Source organism: Stenella coeruleoalba, assembly GCF_951394435.1.
Source record: "Stenella coeruleoalba genome assembly, chromosome: 17".
Taxonomy (NCBI): domain Eukaryota; kingdom Metazoa; phylum Chordata; class Mammalia; order Artiodactyla; family Delphinidae; genus Stenella; species Stenella coeruleoalba.
The window spans coordinates 73,267,417-73,282,568 of NC_137163.1; the positions used below are offsets into that span (position 1 = coordinate 73,267,417).

Below are 15,152 nucleotides of genomic sequence, written 5' to 3' on the forward strand. Positions count from 1 at the left end.
TCAGGAGTCAGTCAAGATAGCCTAAGGGCAATGAAAGCATAGATCTAAATCTTCTCATGGGCCTGAATGTAGAACTTTTACTGTAGGAGCCATTTAGTCTTTACCTGGTAAGGTGTATAAACTAGTAAACAAGGCCAGAATAAAAAGGACGCATTTGATGGATTTAAATTGGTTTAGACGGTTATAATTAAAATCATATTATTTAGTCTGTTTTGAATTTAGTCTATTTTGCCTTTTACCAAGTTTGTTTTCGAGTTCCATCTCATTTTTATGGTTTTACAATGGTTTGGGGGGAAGAGAACGATATAGTTTTAATCCCTGTTTCACTGATACGGAAAGAGACAGGGGCCTAAAGTCTCTGCAGAGTCAGGGTTACAGGTCTCTGGGCCCAAATCAGAAGTCATAAGTGGGACAGGGTGACCAGGGGCAGACCTGGAGAGCTTTCCTCTTGGATTCACGGCCTCACGCCCTCCACTTCTGCACATTCCTGTCACTCGCACTAGGAGTGTTTCTAGTCAGCTGTGTGCGCTATGTTAGGCATTTCAAATATGTTTCTGGAAGTTGTCAGGGCTGTTCTCTGTGAGGCCTGAAGGCAAAATTCAATGTTTGTAGTAAATAAGTACTAAAATTATAGCAGCTATTGAGAGGATGGATTACTTCCAGCTTGCTTAGCCGTATTGGCTGAGGCTTGACTTCAGCAGTGGTGCCAACATGCTATACACAAGAACCCTGTGTTCCCGGGAATCGCGCTGAACGTGGCGGTGCAGAGTCTGCTGTGCAGGACACCAAGGTGTGGCCAGCAGGGTTCAAGAAGTTTATGGAGATGCAACAGAAGGTTCTGGAAACTTTGCTGGGATGGCACTTCCCTTGGACTAGTTCCTGGAGACGGATATAGAGGAGACGGGCAGCATCAGAAGCTAGACTTACAGTGTTTTACAAACCGTGGGCTCCAAGGAACGTTTGTTCCTGGAATCAAAGCCACCTCTGTGTGGGATTCTCTCTTCCCATCTCTCTAAGTCTCTGTTATGGGCTGAGTTGTGTTCCTCCAAAATTCCTACACTGAAGTCCTAACCCCCGGTGTCTGAGAATGTGACTTTATTTGGAGACAGGGCCTTTAAAGAGGTAATTAAGTTTAAACGAGGTCATTAGGGTGAGCCCCCATCCAGTATGACTGCTATCCTTAGAAGAAGAGGAAATTAGGACACAGACACGCACAGAGGGAAGACCATGTGAGGACGCAGGGAGAAGGTGGCCAAGCAAGCCCAAGGAGAAAGACTTCTGCAGAAACCTACCCTGCTGACACCTTGATTTCAGACGTCCAGCATCCACAATTGTGAGGAAATAAATGAATGTTGTCTAAGCCAGCCGGTCCATGGTACTCTGTTACGGCGACCTGAGCAACTAAAAGAGTCTCCTTTTGGATTTAGGGAGCGTGACTGAAGGGCCCATCCACTCAGAATCAACGCCAACCAAGTGAAAACCACCAAGCCACTCTGTAAGGAGCTAAAACATCTTGAAAAACAGGAAAGTGACCTGTGAAATAGCATCTGGTTTGAATGGCATCCAGTATCTCTTACTAGACAAGATACACTAGCATGATTTCTGGAGAAAAGCCCAAATACATGCCCCAAATATGTACACCACGGTAAGGATTGCATATAAATCTTTTTTCGCCTGGCTCGATGGTGTCCTGTGGAAGGAATCCAAATAGTATGAAACATGTCTTCAAGTCTTAGTGAGTCATGCAGCCAAGTTTTATGGAGTCAAGCTACAAACCTATCAATTACTACAAGAAAAAAATATTTGCCTATGTCACCCTTAATTTTTCTTTAAGCTGCTGTGAGATATCTGGTGTTTAGCTTACAGGTTACATTATTTGATGAAGCTCTACAAAAGATTTAGTTAAAAAAAAAAAAAAGAACCTAAGCACCCAAGACTTGGAACCCAGCAAATGCAGCTGTTCTGCTTGGTTTCATCAATGGTGGCCACGAGGTTGATGCTGGCGATGAGATAATTTTTACTGACTGTTTCTCATGGCAAAGGCACTAAATTAAGTGCTTGAAATAGGTGACTTAGCTTTCACAGAAACAGATAGATAGGTAAGACGTGGTGTAAGGTAGCTGTTCAGTCTTGGTCCCCGCTGCTACTCAGCCTTGGGATCTTGAGCAAAGTACTTTACTCTCTGTGACTCAGCCTTCTCATTTCAAAAGTTCGTTGTTAATGCACGAAGTGCTTGCAATAGCCCCTGGCACAGGGTAAGGTTTCAGTGAGTGTAGGCTGCTGGTGTTTTTCTTTCTTCCTTTTTTTTTTAATTTTATTTTTGGCTGTGTTGGGCCTTCATTGCTGCGTGTGCGCCTTCTCTAGTTGCAGCGAGCGAGGGCTACTCTACATTGAGGTGTGTGGGCTTCTCATCGTGGTAGCTTCTCTTGTTGCGGAGCACGGGCTCTAGGCGTGTGGGCTTCAGTAGTTGTGGCACATGGGCTTCAGCAGTTGTGGCTCGCGGGCTCTAGAGCGCAGGCTCAGTAGTTGTGGTGCATGGGCTTAGTTGCTCCGTGACATGTGGGATCTTCCTGGACCAGGGATCGAACCCATGTCCCCTGCATTGGCAGGTGGATTCTTAACCACTGCACCACTGTGGACGTCCTGGTGTTTTTCTTAATGTCTTCAGATGAGGAAACAAAGGGCAGTAGAGATGAGAGGCACTTTGCTCAGTACCTCGTGTACCACTGTGGAGGGGAGTCTAGGCAGGCACAGTGCTCAGGCTCTCCAGCACCTCCCATTTGGTGATACTGTCCTTTGCAGGTACTTGTGACCTTATTCTTTCTGGGACACACATGAGGGTGATCTTTTTTTTTTTTTTTTTTTGCGGTACGCGGGCCTCTCACTGTTGTGTCCTCTCCCGTTGCGGAGCACAGGCTCCGGACGTGCAGGCTCGGCGGCCATGGCTCACGGGCCCAGCCGCTCCGCGGCATGTGGGATCTTCCCGGACTGGGGCACGAACCCGCGTCCCCTGCATCGGCAGGCGGACTCTCAACCACTGCGCCACCAGGGAAGCCCGAGGGTGATCTTAATACGTGCTTTCTTTACGTGTTCCCACGCTGGCTTCCCCTCGGAGAGGAGTAACCCTAGTTAACATTGCTTATCTCCAACCGTTCAATTCTCTCTTCTTCTAACCATTACAATTTTTATTCCATTTTCTTCACATCCTCAAATGCCTTATTTTCTTTTTTCTTTTTTTTGGTACGTGGGCCTCTCACTGCTGTGGCCTCGCCCGTCGCGGAGCACAGGCCCCGGATGCGCAGGCTCAGCGGCCATGGCTCACGGGCCCAGCCGCTCCGCGGCATGTGGGATCCTCCCGGACCGGGGCACGAACCCGCGTCCCCTGCATCGGCAGGCAGACTCTCAAACACTGTGCCACCCGGGAAGCCCTCAAATGCCTTATTTTGACCATGCTTCTGCTACGTGGCTGCTTTTGGAATGTAGAAATGCCTCGGATGCTAGGACTCTGATTCCCAGACATTTCTTCCATCGAGGAAACGACTGGCTCCTATGGAAGAGCCCTGCCCCAGGGCTCTCAGCTTTACCACCACTGCACGGACTGCTGGTGGTTTATTCTTCCCAAGAAATCACTTGCTGTGTATACACACCTGGCAGGAACTGAACCACCTGCTAAATGACAGTGTAGACAAGGGGTGGCCGCAATGCCATTGTTTCCTGGCTGGCGGTTCTCAGGCACACTTTCTAGATGTTAATTCCAAGGGCTTTGTTTGCTCCTTTTGGGGTAAAAGAAAGAGGCAAAAGGCCCATTGGAAGCTTAGATTTTGGAAATGAGTGAGAGCATAATGATGCTAAAGAGAAAGATGACATTTTGCTAACAATGACACAGTGAAGGTGTAGAGTTATTGTTGAAATGGGAAAGAATTGGCTGTTTACTTAAAAGGTGGGAAGGAAGGTTGGGAGTCTACATAAAAAGGAAAGTGTGAGTTCCAGAGAGCCATCTGCTTGCTAGTTATGGAACAAATAGAAATAGAAGTTTGCACATTACAAAGCACTTTCAGTACCCATGCCTCCATGCACCCATGCACCCATCCATTTGTTATCTGTTTATTCAGCACTTCCCCGCTTCCATCCTAGGCCCCAAGGATGCAGATGTAGAAAAAGGAAAACCTCAGTCCATTCAGTGGGGCAGGCATCGCAAAGGGTAATTACAGTGTGGTGTGGTAGGAGCCATACAGGGGCCATTGCTGCGATGTTGGGGGCATAGAAGAAGGACTAAGTCAGGAAATGTATATGGAGTAGGAACATTTCATTAGGATCTTGCAGTATGTGTAGGAGTTTGCTGTGTAGATGAGAGGAAAGATTGCATTTCAGGTACATGCAAAGCCTGGAGTTACAAACAAAAAGGAAGTGATCTTGTGAGGTCGGGGGAGGCAGAGCCCTTGGCTTTGACTGGCTCTGTGGGTACTTACAGCCAAGCAGCATCTGATTAGGGAGAATCAGCCCAGCTAAAGTCAGGAGGGGGAGACACTAACTTAAGCCCCCTCGCCGTGCCCTCCTGGGCCTTCCTGAACCTTCCTCCTTTGATCTGTTGGAGGGAAGGGGCTCTGAAGGTATTTGTTTAATGAAAGAGAAAAATGAATAACAGTTTAAGAGAGTTGTTCTCACCCAGGGCTGCACTCCGGAATCTCCTTGGGAAGTTTTTGAGATTTACGTGGTCAGACCATTATCCAGAAGCTCCGACTCAGAGGCCTGGGTGGGCCCAGCGCTGACCCCCTTGACAGAGCTTCTGAGGTGCGACCTTGGTAGAGACCATCTGCTATATGTGTTTCCTTTACCAGGAGTGTCTGCCTGCGGGGGGAAAGGATATCGGGTGCCCTACGTCCCTCTCGGAAGATGGGCCCTAAGGAACCTCTCGGAGGAAACACGTTCTGTCTCCCCTGTGCTGGGTGTAAACTCTAGCGATAGGACCGCCACCCGCTTCCCACCAAGTGCAGCTCAATTCCAGGAAATACTTTCAAGTAAGATTTTCTAATCTCCTCTAGGGTCTCAGACTCCATTTACATCATACTTTCTGTTAATTTTTATATCTGGTTTTATCATCAAGTTGGAGGCTGAGAAGAGGCACATCCAGGGCTTCTGAGTGCTGGCTCTGCTCCGTTTCGTGACCGAGTGCTGATTCCATGGGGTGTTCACGCTGTAAAAACTCAGCGCGCTGCTCACTTACCATGTGTGTACTTTTCAGTCTATATGTGATATATTATTTTTCCAGTTTCTTTTTTTTAAATTGAAGAATAGGTGATTAACAAAGTTGTGTTAGTTTCAGGTGTACAGCAAAGTGATTCAGTTATATATATATATAATATATATATATATTCAGCTTTATATATATGTATATTTCAGATTCTTTTCCATCATGGGTTATTACAAGATACTGAATATAGTTTCCTGTGTTGTACAGTAGGTCCTTGTTGTCTATTTTATATATAGTAGTGTGTATCTGTTAATCCCAAGTTCCTAACTTATCCCTCCTCTTGCCCTTTGGTAACTATAAGTTCATTCTCCGTGAGTCCCTTTCTGTTTTGTAAATAAGTTCATTTGTATCATTTTTTTTGATTCCACATATAAGTGAGATCATATAATATCTGTCTCTCTCTGTCTGACTTACTTCACTTAGTATGACAATCTCTAGGTCCATCCATATTGCTGTAAATGGCATTCTTTCAATAAGTGAATCATTTTAGAGCTGAAGTCGTAATGAATGCAGAGCCCGTGTTCCCCTTGGCCAAACCCCTCGCAGTGGGCATATTCCCAGGACGGCCCCGGGCGGCTCTGTGCTTTGGCAAGGATGTACCTCGCGGTCCAGGCAGCGGCACAGTCCCCCATGTGTGGAGGGCTCCACGGGCTGTGGGAAGGGCAGACTTGGATTTCCTGACTTTTGTCCATTGATGGTCTCACTCACAGAGTTGCATTAACTTGGTTTTGTAGGCTGAATGAAACCACTGGCAACTTTCTGATTTGTTTTTTCAGCCCGAGTAGAGGCTGGTAACTAAGCCAGGAATTCCCAAACTTTCCCAGGCCAGCGCGGAGACACACTGGGACGTCTTTTTCTTCTCCCCCGTCCATCTGCAGGCCAAGTGCGCATCGGTCAAAGGCAAACTCTGAATTGAGCTTTGTGCCAGTCTCTGGAAAGACACCCAAGAGCGTGTGATGGGGAGAGTGACAGTGGCGGTGGCAGCGACATCTGCAGTGCCAGCCCCGTCCCTATCTGCACAGAACGCGTGTGGGCACGCTTCATGAGAACAATCCAGCCGCCAGAGAATGGGGCTTTTGACATCAGCTGCGGCCCGGGCTGCCTTACAATGAGAGGCCTGTTGGTGAAAGGGAGACTGTTTAATGAACTGAGAAGCAGAGGCCAGCTCTGGCCATCTGGACTGAGCATCTTTGGAGCAACTCTTCATCGTAAATGGCTACACTGAAGCACGTTGCCTTTCCAAGAAAGCAATTGCAACAGTAAATTCGTATTTCAAAATTGTGCACAATAAACTCCTATTTCAAAATCGTGAACTTTTAGATATTTGTGTGTGTGCATGTGTTGGAAAGCATTGTATAAAGGTTAGATATTACCATCTTAATTAGCACGGAAGCCTGAAAAAGCATCCCACTTTTGGTTCTGAGGTCAGTAATGATAATGGCTTTTTCCTGACACCGGGTAGCCATGTCCTGTCAAGGATGTGAAAACACTCTCTGAAAATGAAATCCATTAAAGCCCTAATGATCAGGTGAGGGAGGCAGGTGATCACGATTGTCACCACTTGGCTGGCAAAACACTGAGACCCAGGGAGGATGATGACTCATGACCAAGGTCGAGTGGCAGGTGGGGGGTGGAGCTGATAGCTAATTGTGTCCTCCAGCCCCAGGCGCTGGGGAAGGACATGCAAAGCTGGGGCTGACTTTTCCTGGCAGGCTCGCTCTTCGCAGCCGGAATGCAGGTGGCACTGTTGTGATTCCTGGCGTAAACTTCAATGCGTCAATGAGCATGTTGGCTGGCGCCAGGCCCCAGCTGAGTGTCACAGTGCAAGACCCGGGCTTAAGCGGTGCGTGCCGAGGTTCTCCTAGCAGCGTCTCATTTATTAGCTGTGTTGGAAAGAAATCCTTCGCAGCTAACCGGGTACCTCTGGATTTTAACAGCTGTGGTTTATAAGGGATTGGGGAGAGGGTTGTTTTCAAAGTGCCTTTCAGAAAGTATCACCTTAGAGGGGAGTTTCCCTTCTGATCCAGGAGGACGACTGGCACCAGTGCTCTGCTCAGAAAACCAAGCCCGCAAGAAATATCAGGTTCTATTTTCTTACAACCCATTTTAGCAAGTGTGCCTTCACACCACCTACCCGTCTCTTCCCCTTTGTTGGCAACAGTCCCGATTGGAAGGGTTTTAAGTCCAACGTGTCTTAGAAGGTGCCCCGCACAGACTGCGTGGCTGGGGTCTGGCGGTCGCGGTTGGATCGGGGGACCTCGAGGGTCCCTTCCAGTCTGAGATGTTATGACTTCAGAACGAATGCGTCTCAACTCCCAACATGAAACGGGAATAACTACCAATTACCGAGTACTTACTGTGTTCCAGCCCTGTGCTGAGATCTTAACGTGTTACTCTGAATTCTAACAAAATTGTTGTGACTATCACCCCCAGTTCACAGATGAAGAAACTGAGGTTTAGAGAAATTAAAAACCTGTCTGATAACACAGGTTTAAGATTTCGTAAGTGACGGTTCCCTGGAAGTTGAGTCCAGACCAGGCTAATTCCGTGCTCTAAACCCACAACTTAACCAGGACGAACTTTAGTCGCCTTGTGGTTCCCTCTTGTCAGATGAGCTCAGATCTCCAGCTCTCACGGTAGCTGGTGCTAGTCTCTTGTCAGACTCAGTGTTGAAATCAGAGAGGAAAACCCCAGACAAAGGCTGCGGAGGTCCTGGTGCACGAAAACTCCTCTCAGCTTCCCATCCTCCTGCCAGTCAGAGATTCTCTAACTGTAAATACAAATGCCCTTGAAGAGATAACGCATTAATTGTCACCCATTAACACTATTGTGTAAATTAGTGTAATTTAGCAAATGCTCAGAAGGAAGAAACTCAAGGTCCGTAGGTCCAGATTAATTTCGACATGGGCACCAGCACTGGGGAACTCTGAGACGTCTGTTCAGTAAAGATTTGTTGACTTTAAAGATTTGTTAACTTTTTGTTGACTGGAAAGTTTTGCTTTCCAGTGGGTCGAAAGCATAATATTTATTAGAAGGAATGCTTAAAATTCTGACCTGTGTGTATGGAGAGCACGTATAATAAACTACAATTTATTTTAAAAATATGGTCTGAGAAGTCAGATTTATTATACGTGTAAATATATTTTTTCCACAAAAGGAGATATCTATATCTATATATCTTTATCTGTATTACATATAGACATCTATAGCTGTCTCTTTCTCTCTCTGTATATATTTGCTTTTTGTGAAAAAGTTATCCCTACCGTCTGATCCCAAGGGAATATTATTTCTCATCCAGTCTGTGACTAACTGTATTACAAAGTAATGCTTCCTGTCTTTCGAGTGGAGTACAGGTCCAGTAGCAGTCTACCCGGACTACTTTTAGCTGTAAATGTTTTGTGACATCAAAAGTCACTTCTCTTCCACAATTAGCTCTAGAGGTTTTATGCAAATAGTTAAAACTTCTTTGTCATAAAGGAGATGATAATAATAGCCAAGTGGCCTTAAGCCGTGTGAAATATGCAAGTACAATCTAACACTCATGGTGAAAAAGACAATATTTTAGAATAATTCAAGCTTTGCAGTTTGTTTTAACTTTGGAATGAAAATGAACTCAAAAGTTAAAAAAAAAAGGGAAATGGCTTTATTAGATGTCAGGGTGTTGAGACACAAAGTATACAAGCAGATACTGCAAGAATATAGGTTCATCTCATCACTCAAGGCTCATTAAAAAATCAACACCAAGCTCAGATTTCGTCCATGAAGCTAATATTTTTTTCAGATTTTATGAGGAATTTTCCAACTTTGATGTTTTCCGGAATCCACTGCAGGCTCAGCTGGAAGTTGCCTGATGATGCTGAGTGAGGAAGATGTCAGCCTGCTTCCTGCTGGCCGCCAGGAAGACGAGGTTGGTCCGAGCTGGGTCAGAGGCCTGCTGACAGTGCGTCCCATGCGGCCCCAGGACACCCGTCGGCAAGGGTGTCACTGAGGCTCTGCAAATCTTGTAAAGTGAACAAAACCCCCCCGAATCTGATATAGATCGTTCTCGCTGACATTTTAACATTTGAAAGATGTCATGAAAATTGCAGATGGCTACGTAGAGAGGCAAGATCTATTCTACTTTTTTTTTTTTTTTTTTTTTTTTTTTTTTTGGCGATACGCGGGCCTCTCACTGCTGTGGCCTCTCCCGCTGCGGAGCGCAGGCTCCGGTCGCGCAGGCCCAGCGGCCACGGCTCACGGGCCCAGGCGCTCCGCGGCATGTGGGATCTTCCCGGACCGGGGCACGAACCCGTGTCCCCTGCATCGGCAGGCGGACTCTCAACCACTGCGCCACCGGGGAAGCCCTCTATTCTACTTTTAATGCCTACGAGTAGTTCTTTCTCTTTTTTTTTTTCAACAAGAAAAGGGAGCATAGCAAAACTACTTTGGAAAATATGAGCAGTGGAAGTACCTCGTTAGATAGGGATGCAGGAAGGAAGGGTGTGGCGAGTGGGGCTGCCAGGGCTGCACGGCACACTCCACTGCCTGGTGCTGTGTGTTCTGAAGGCAGCATCCCTCAGCAGGGCTCGGTGGCACTCGCTCCTTAAGGGGTACGTGTGCTCCAAGGCTACTGCAGGTGGAAGGCTAGTCTGCATCTCTGAGTTTTTCTAGAACTGTTGCTCTTCCCTTCTCCTTTATATAATTTGACCCCTGGCTGCTGTTCTGATCAGTAGTATTGCCTCAATATACTGAAAGGGGAAAATATTGGTGAAGTCAATCCATCGGTCAATCAAGCAATGAATTTTGATGTGATGTAATGAAACATCTGGTGCAAGAGAGTCTGGCTAAAATAGGATTTCGAAGGGATAATAATGGAAATTTAATCACGAATCTATGTATTTTCAACACTGACATTTCACACAAACATTGGTTGTAAATCTCCAATGTCACAATGTTTTTGTCTTATTACATCTCATTAATTATCTTGTTAAAATAATAGTGTAAGTCTTCCAAAATTCTTTTGGAGCTGGCTGGATAAGTAAGATAAGTAAATCCTAAATTAGTGAAAGAATATACATTTCTCTTTGAAGTTAGGTCACATCCAACTGAAGAAGCCCTAAATTACTCCCCATCTCAACTCTAATTACGACTTCTTTCCTTCATCCCTTGTTTTGTTTTGTTTTTTTTAAGATGTTGTGGGTAGGAGTTTATTAATTTATTTATTTTTGCTGTGTTGGGTCTTCGTTTCTGTGCGAGGGCTTTCTCTAGTTGTGGCGAGCGGGGGCCACTCTTCATCGCGGTGCACAGGCCTCTCACTATCGCGGCCTCTCTTGTTGCGGAGCACAGGCTCCAGACGCGCAGGCTCAGTAGTTGTGGCTCACAGACCTAGCTGCTCTGCGGCATGTGGGATCCTCCGAGACCAGGGCTCGAACCCGTGTCCCCTGCATCGGCAGGCGGGCTCTCAACCACTGTGCCACCAGGGAAGCCCACCCCTTGTTTTTATCGAGTCACTGTTCTACTCGCTCAAGCAGAACGTTTGGGGACCCGTCATTTATTCATCTCTTTGTTTTCCTGACCAGCAAGTATTTATTAACACTAAACGTTACACTCTGGCACCTGTCTTCCCGGGTTCTAGACTCAGACTACAACAGCGAAAAAAACCGATAAAAAGTCTCTGCCTTCTTGTAGCTTATAGACTGGTGGTTTAGAAAGTCAATAACTACGATAAATAAATTTTAAATTGGGTAGTGATATATCTTCGCGTGGCCGGCTCTGCTTCTGGGTGTCTGTGTCTTCTCTTCTGTCTCTTATAAGGACACTTGGCATTGAATTTAGGGTCCGCCCAGGTTATCCAAGATGACCTCATCTCAAGATCCACGATTTAATTCCATCTGCAAAGACCCTTGTCCCAAACAAGGGCACAACCACAGATTTCCCGAGATTAGGATGTACATATATCTTTTGGGGGGCCAGCGTTCAACTCCCTACAGGGGAGAACAAGAAGAGCTGTTTTTTTTCAGTTTTCAACTGGAGGGCCTTTCTGTTAAGGTGGGTTTGAGTAAAGACCTGTAAGAGGCAGGGGAGGGAAGCACGCGGACCCTGGAGCTGAGAGCCCAGGAAGCGGGAGGGGTTGTGATGGCCTGGCGTGCGTTGTAAAGGCCAGAGAGCAGACAGAAGGGGCGAAGGCAGAGACAAGGAGAGCAGGTCAGGCCCAACAGGAAGCCAGGAGCGGGCAGTGGCCCGAGCCCCCGTGGCTGCTGCAGACGTGGTGAGAGGTGGCTGGGCTCTGGCCGTGTTTTAACGATGCTGCCAACAGGATTTGCTTGTGGACCAGATTGGGGGTGAGAGGAAGCGGAGTCAAGGGTGACTCCATGGTTTTGGCCTGAGTTACTGGAAAAAATACAGTTGATGTTTACGAGATGCAAAAGACCTGGGGTGTCAGAGACCTCGTCCTGGGTGCTCGACTGTGAGCTAGGGTTTGGGGGCTGGAGTCGGCTTCTGGTCATCTGGATTCAGGTGGTGCTTACACAGCGGGGCACACAGTCGGGGACAGGCGGGGTCTGCGCTGGAGATTCAAATCTGGGACCTAGAGCATAGAGAGGAGACTGGGGGAAACCTGCCAGCGTGGGAAGGAAAGAGAAGTGGTCCAGGGGCTGGGCCTGGGTCACTCCAGTGCTTAGAGGTCCAGGAAACGAGGAACTGAAGGTGTCTGAGAAGGAGAAGAGGTGGGTGGGTGGGGGGGTCAGGCAGCATGAGGCTGCAAGTCCAGGAGAAGAAGTTTCCACTTGCTCAGTTGCATCCTTCAATGTGGTTATTTCTCCCCTTCCATCATTTCTTATTACGCCCTGTTCTTCCCATTTGCCTCGTCTTCCTCATTTCATCACCTCGCATTGCGGTGACAGTCCCAGCACCAGTTTGAGGCACAAAAAGTGGGATTTCAGAGCCCATTCCATCTGTCACAGGTGTACTGGTCTCTCCCTGGCTTATACCCATGGCTGTACGGTGGGGCAGGGGGCCCTTTGACCAGCTGATGGAGAGAAGAAAGGCTAAGCTTAGTTCACGCTGGGTCAGCCTGGAATGTGATGCAGGCTAAGACTGGACCACGGCTGTACTCTGGCCCCATGCAGGGGGGCACTAAAGGACAGAGGGCAGGGGACATCCGAGGGGTGGGGAGTTGGATGGTCCAACTAATCACCCTCTTAGTGTGTAAGGGGAACGGCCAAGGCACATGGATTCCCGAGCAGTGGCCGATGGCCTGGTGGGATGGTCAGAGGCCCGCAAGGAGAAAGGCTGGACCCTCAGGGCAGAGCAGGTCTGGTGAAGAAGCAGGTGGACGGGCACCCAGTGTGAAGGGCTTTGTTCCTCAGGTGGGACCTACAGACAGCATCCACCACTCACCAAAGCCAACCAGCCTCCCCATCGGGCTCCCCAGGGCTGGCCATGTGGCCTGACAATGGAGCAGCCCGGCTGGCAGGATTGGAGGCGACGTGTGGCCCACCAGCAGGCCCCCGGTCACCGAGACTACTGGCTGCAAGGTCCAGCCAAGACAGGGGTGCACCTGTGTCGCAGTCTACCCGCCCCATCTGCTCAGGGCTGCTGTCTTTGCTCCCTCACAGTGTGTTTCCCGAGAGCACGCCCTAAGGAACACTCTGCAGGCAAATAACTATCTTTGAGTTGTTCCCGGGGAGCCTGGGCTAAGACAGGGAGGGACACGGAAGAAAGTGGAAAACAGAAAAAGAGAAATGAACATCCGACATGATGTCATTGACTGACACAGAATGCTTCCTCCTGTCTGTATCTCTTTGTCTCTCTCTGTAGCCCAAACAAGTACATGCAACTTTTATCTTAGAGCACGTTTTTCAAAACATCCACTAGGTGGAGAACTTGCATCAAGTTTGCCACTCAAACAGTCCATAAATGCAGTTGAGGGAGCTGCATTTATGGACTCATTTATTTATTTATTTAACCGTTATTGAGATGAACTGATGGGTGCTAACCGACGAGATGCATTTATGGCTCTTCTTAGTGGCCCAAGCTTTTCAAATATTATCGGCCTGAAAACATCATACAGAATTACATTACTCTTGTGATTGACTGTTAGTATGGGACGTTTTTAGGAGAAAATGATTAACTGGGTGAGGATAAGCTAAAATTTTTGCATAATCATTTTTGTTGAATGCTGACTCTTGATAAGTTTGTTATGATTTACTCTAAGCTCTTTTAGCTTTGCAAGATTTTGATTGTTTGTTTGTTTGTTGGGTTTTTTTGAATCTCTGGAAGTGTGTATTGATTGAATGATAACTGCAGATTAAGGAAATAATTTTATTCATTAAAAAGCCTCATCCATTGACGTGCTTTTTACATTTCAATGTTCAAACACTGGGCAAAGGAACTTCTTTTCATATGCATTGTTATTCTTGCTGATTATTGAGAAAGTTTTATTGAGGTCACAGAATGTAGGTTAATAGAATTGAGTATACTGTGCGTTCTTGGTTGTAGCTCGGAATGGTAGGGATGCGTTCCCGATTCAGCTGCCAGCCATCCCTGTCCCGGGAGCACTGCCCCAGGTATCCTTGTTGCTTCCCCATGACGCTTCTGCATGGGCTTCTAGTCCCGTCACCAGTGTTAAGAGCCCTGGACAGCAAGGGTTTCGCAGCCCTCGAACTCAGAGTGGTTTTTACAGTTGGACACTCTCAGTCCATTTGATGATAGAAAATACTCACTTTGAGCCACGATGGTGTGAAATATTTTCCTTCTCTTCCCTCCTGCCAAATTCCATTCTTCTCATTAATAGACCTGTACTACAAAAAATCATGCTCACTTATGATATTTTGGATTTTATCAGGTAACATTTGTGGGAATTTGTTTTCTCTTTGGAATGTAAGCACCTAGATAATACCCATATTTTGCCTCTTGACCTGCAAAGCCTCTAGTATTTATTATCTAGCTTTTACAGAAAAAGTTTACTGACTCCTGCTGTAGAGGGTATGTCCAAAATTTTATGTAAAATAGTGTCTGAAGCATGTGAATTTTCTTCTGGAGAGAGGGTTCCTGGCTTTGCTTCATCTGAAAGGTGCATGTGAGCACCAAAATGTTAAGAACCACCAGTGTCACTGGATGAGGGCCTATCCACTGCCTTTAATAATAATAATGATGATGATGATGATAGCTCAAATCGTTATGGGGCCAAGGTACAAAGAATGATCAAAATATTACCCATCTGAATTTAAAGGGACCAAGTGTAGGGCTGAATTGAATTATTAAAAATTTGCAAGCAACTCTTCAGTCATAATCACAAAGCTTATTATGTTTTGCTGGGAATAGTGTAGGTGCTTAGTAAGTTATAGTGTGATCAACTTTATGACATAATGTGAAAAACCGGAGCCTCCTTCTGTGATGCACTTGAGAAAAGCACGGTGCTTAGCACTGAATAGGTGTTTAATTGGGGCCCATGACTGAATGCCCCACATGAACACAATTCACTGGACATTTGAACCGTCAAAGGCACATAATTAGGGTGATGCAATCATTTATCCTTATGAATTTGGAGCTAACCTAACCAGGATGGCACCTACAAGGAGTGAGGCTATAAATAGTGTTTTTTGGCATTTCCTCCATTTCGTAGGGCCCACTTTGCAGTTTACGTAGTGACTGCAAGACTCTGAGGAATTAATGTCTTTTAGAAAACAGACAGGGACAGAGAACCTTCTGAGAACCAACCAGTGATTCCTTAGAAGGCAAATGCCATAACTTAGTTCTGTTCAATTACAATTTCTGGAAGGCCCAGTCTTCTCACCTTTTCAGATCCTACCCCTGAGTATTCAGAAAGACTAAACGGGTGTTGGTCACACCAGTCACATCCTTCCTTTCTGGAGCTGGTTCCAGTTCATCCTTTCTGCAAAGCTGGGTGCAGACATGTGGT

The 15,152-nt window shown here is 46.6% G+C and overlaps 1 long non-coding RNA gene across 4 annotated transcripts in view; it reads left to right on the plus strand.

Annotated features, from left to right (window-relative positions):
- LOC307175885 overlaps positions 1-15,152 on the plus strand; it is a 97,369-nt gene that overhangs the window by 50,754 nt on the left and 31,463 nt on the right. For 2 of the 4 annotated variants that reach the window (XR_013824527.1, XR_013824529.1), the window contains one exon: positions 6,028-7,212. The exons of 1 other annotated variant lie outside the window; for it this stretch is intronic. This is a non-coding gene — a long non-coding RNA (uncharacterized lncRNA). Of the gene's footprint in view, positions 1-6,027; positions 7,213-15,152 lie in introns of those variants that run through there. One more of the 4 variants, XR_013824528.1, reaches the window with a different exon arrangement.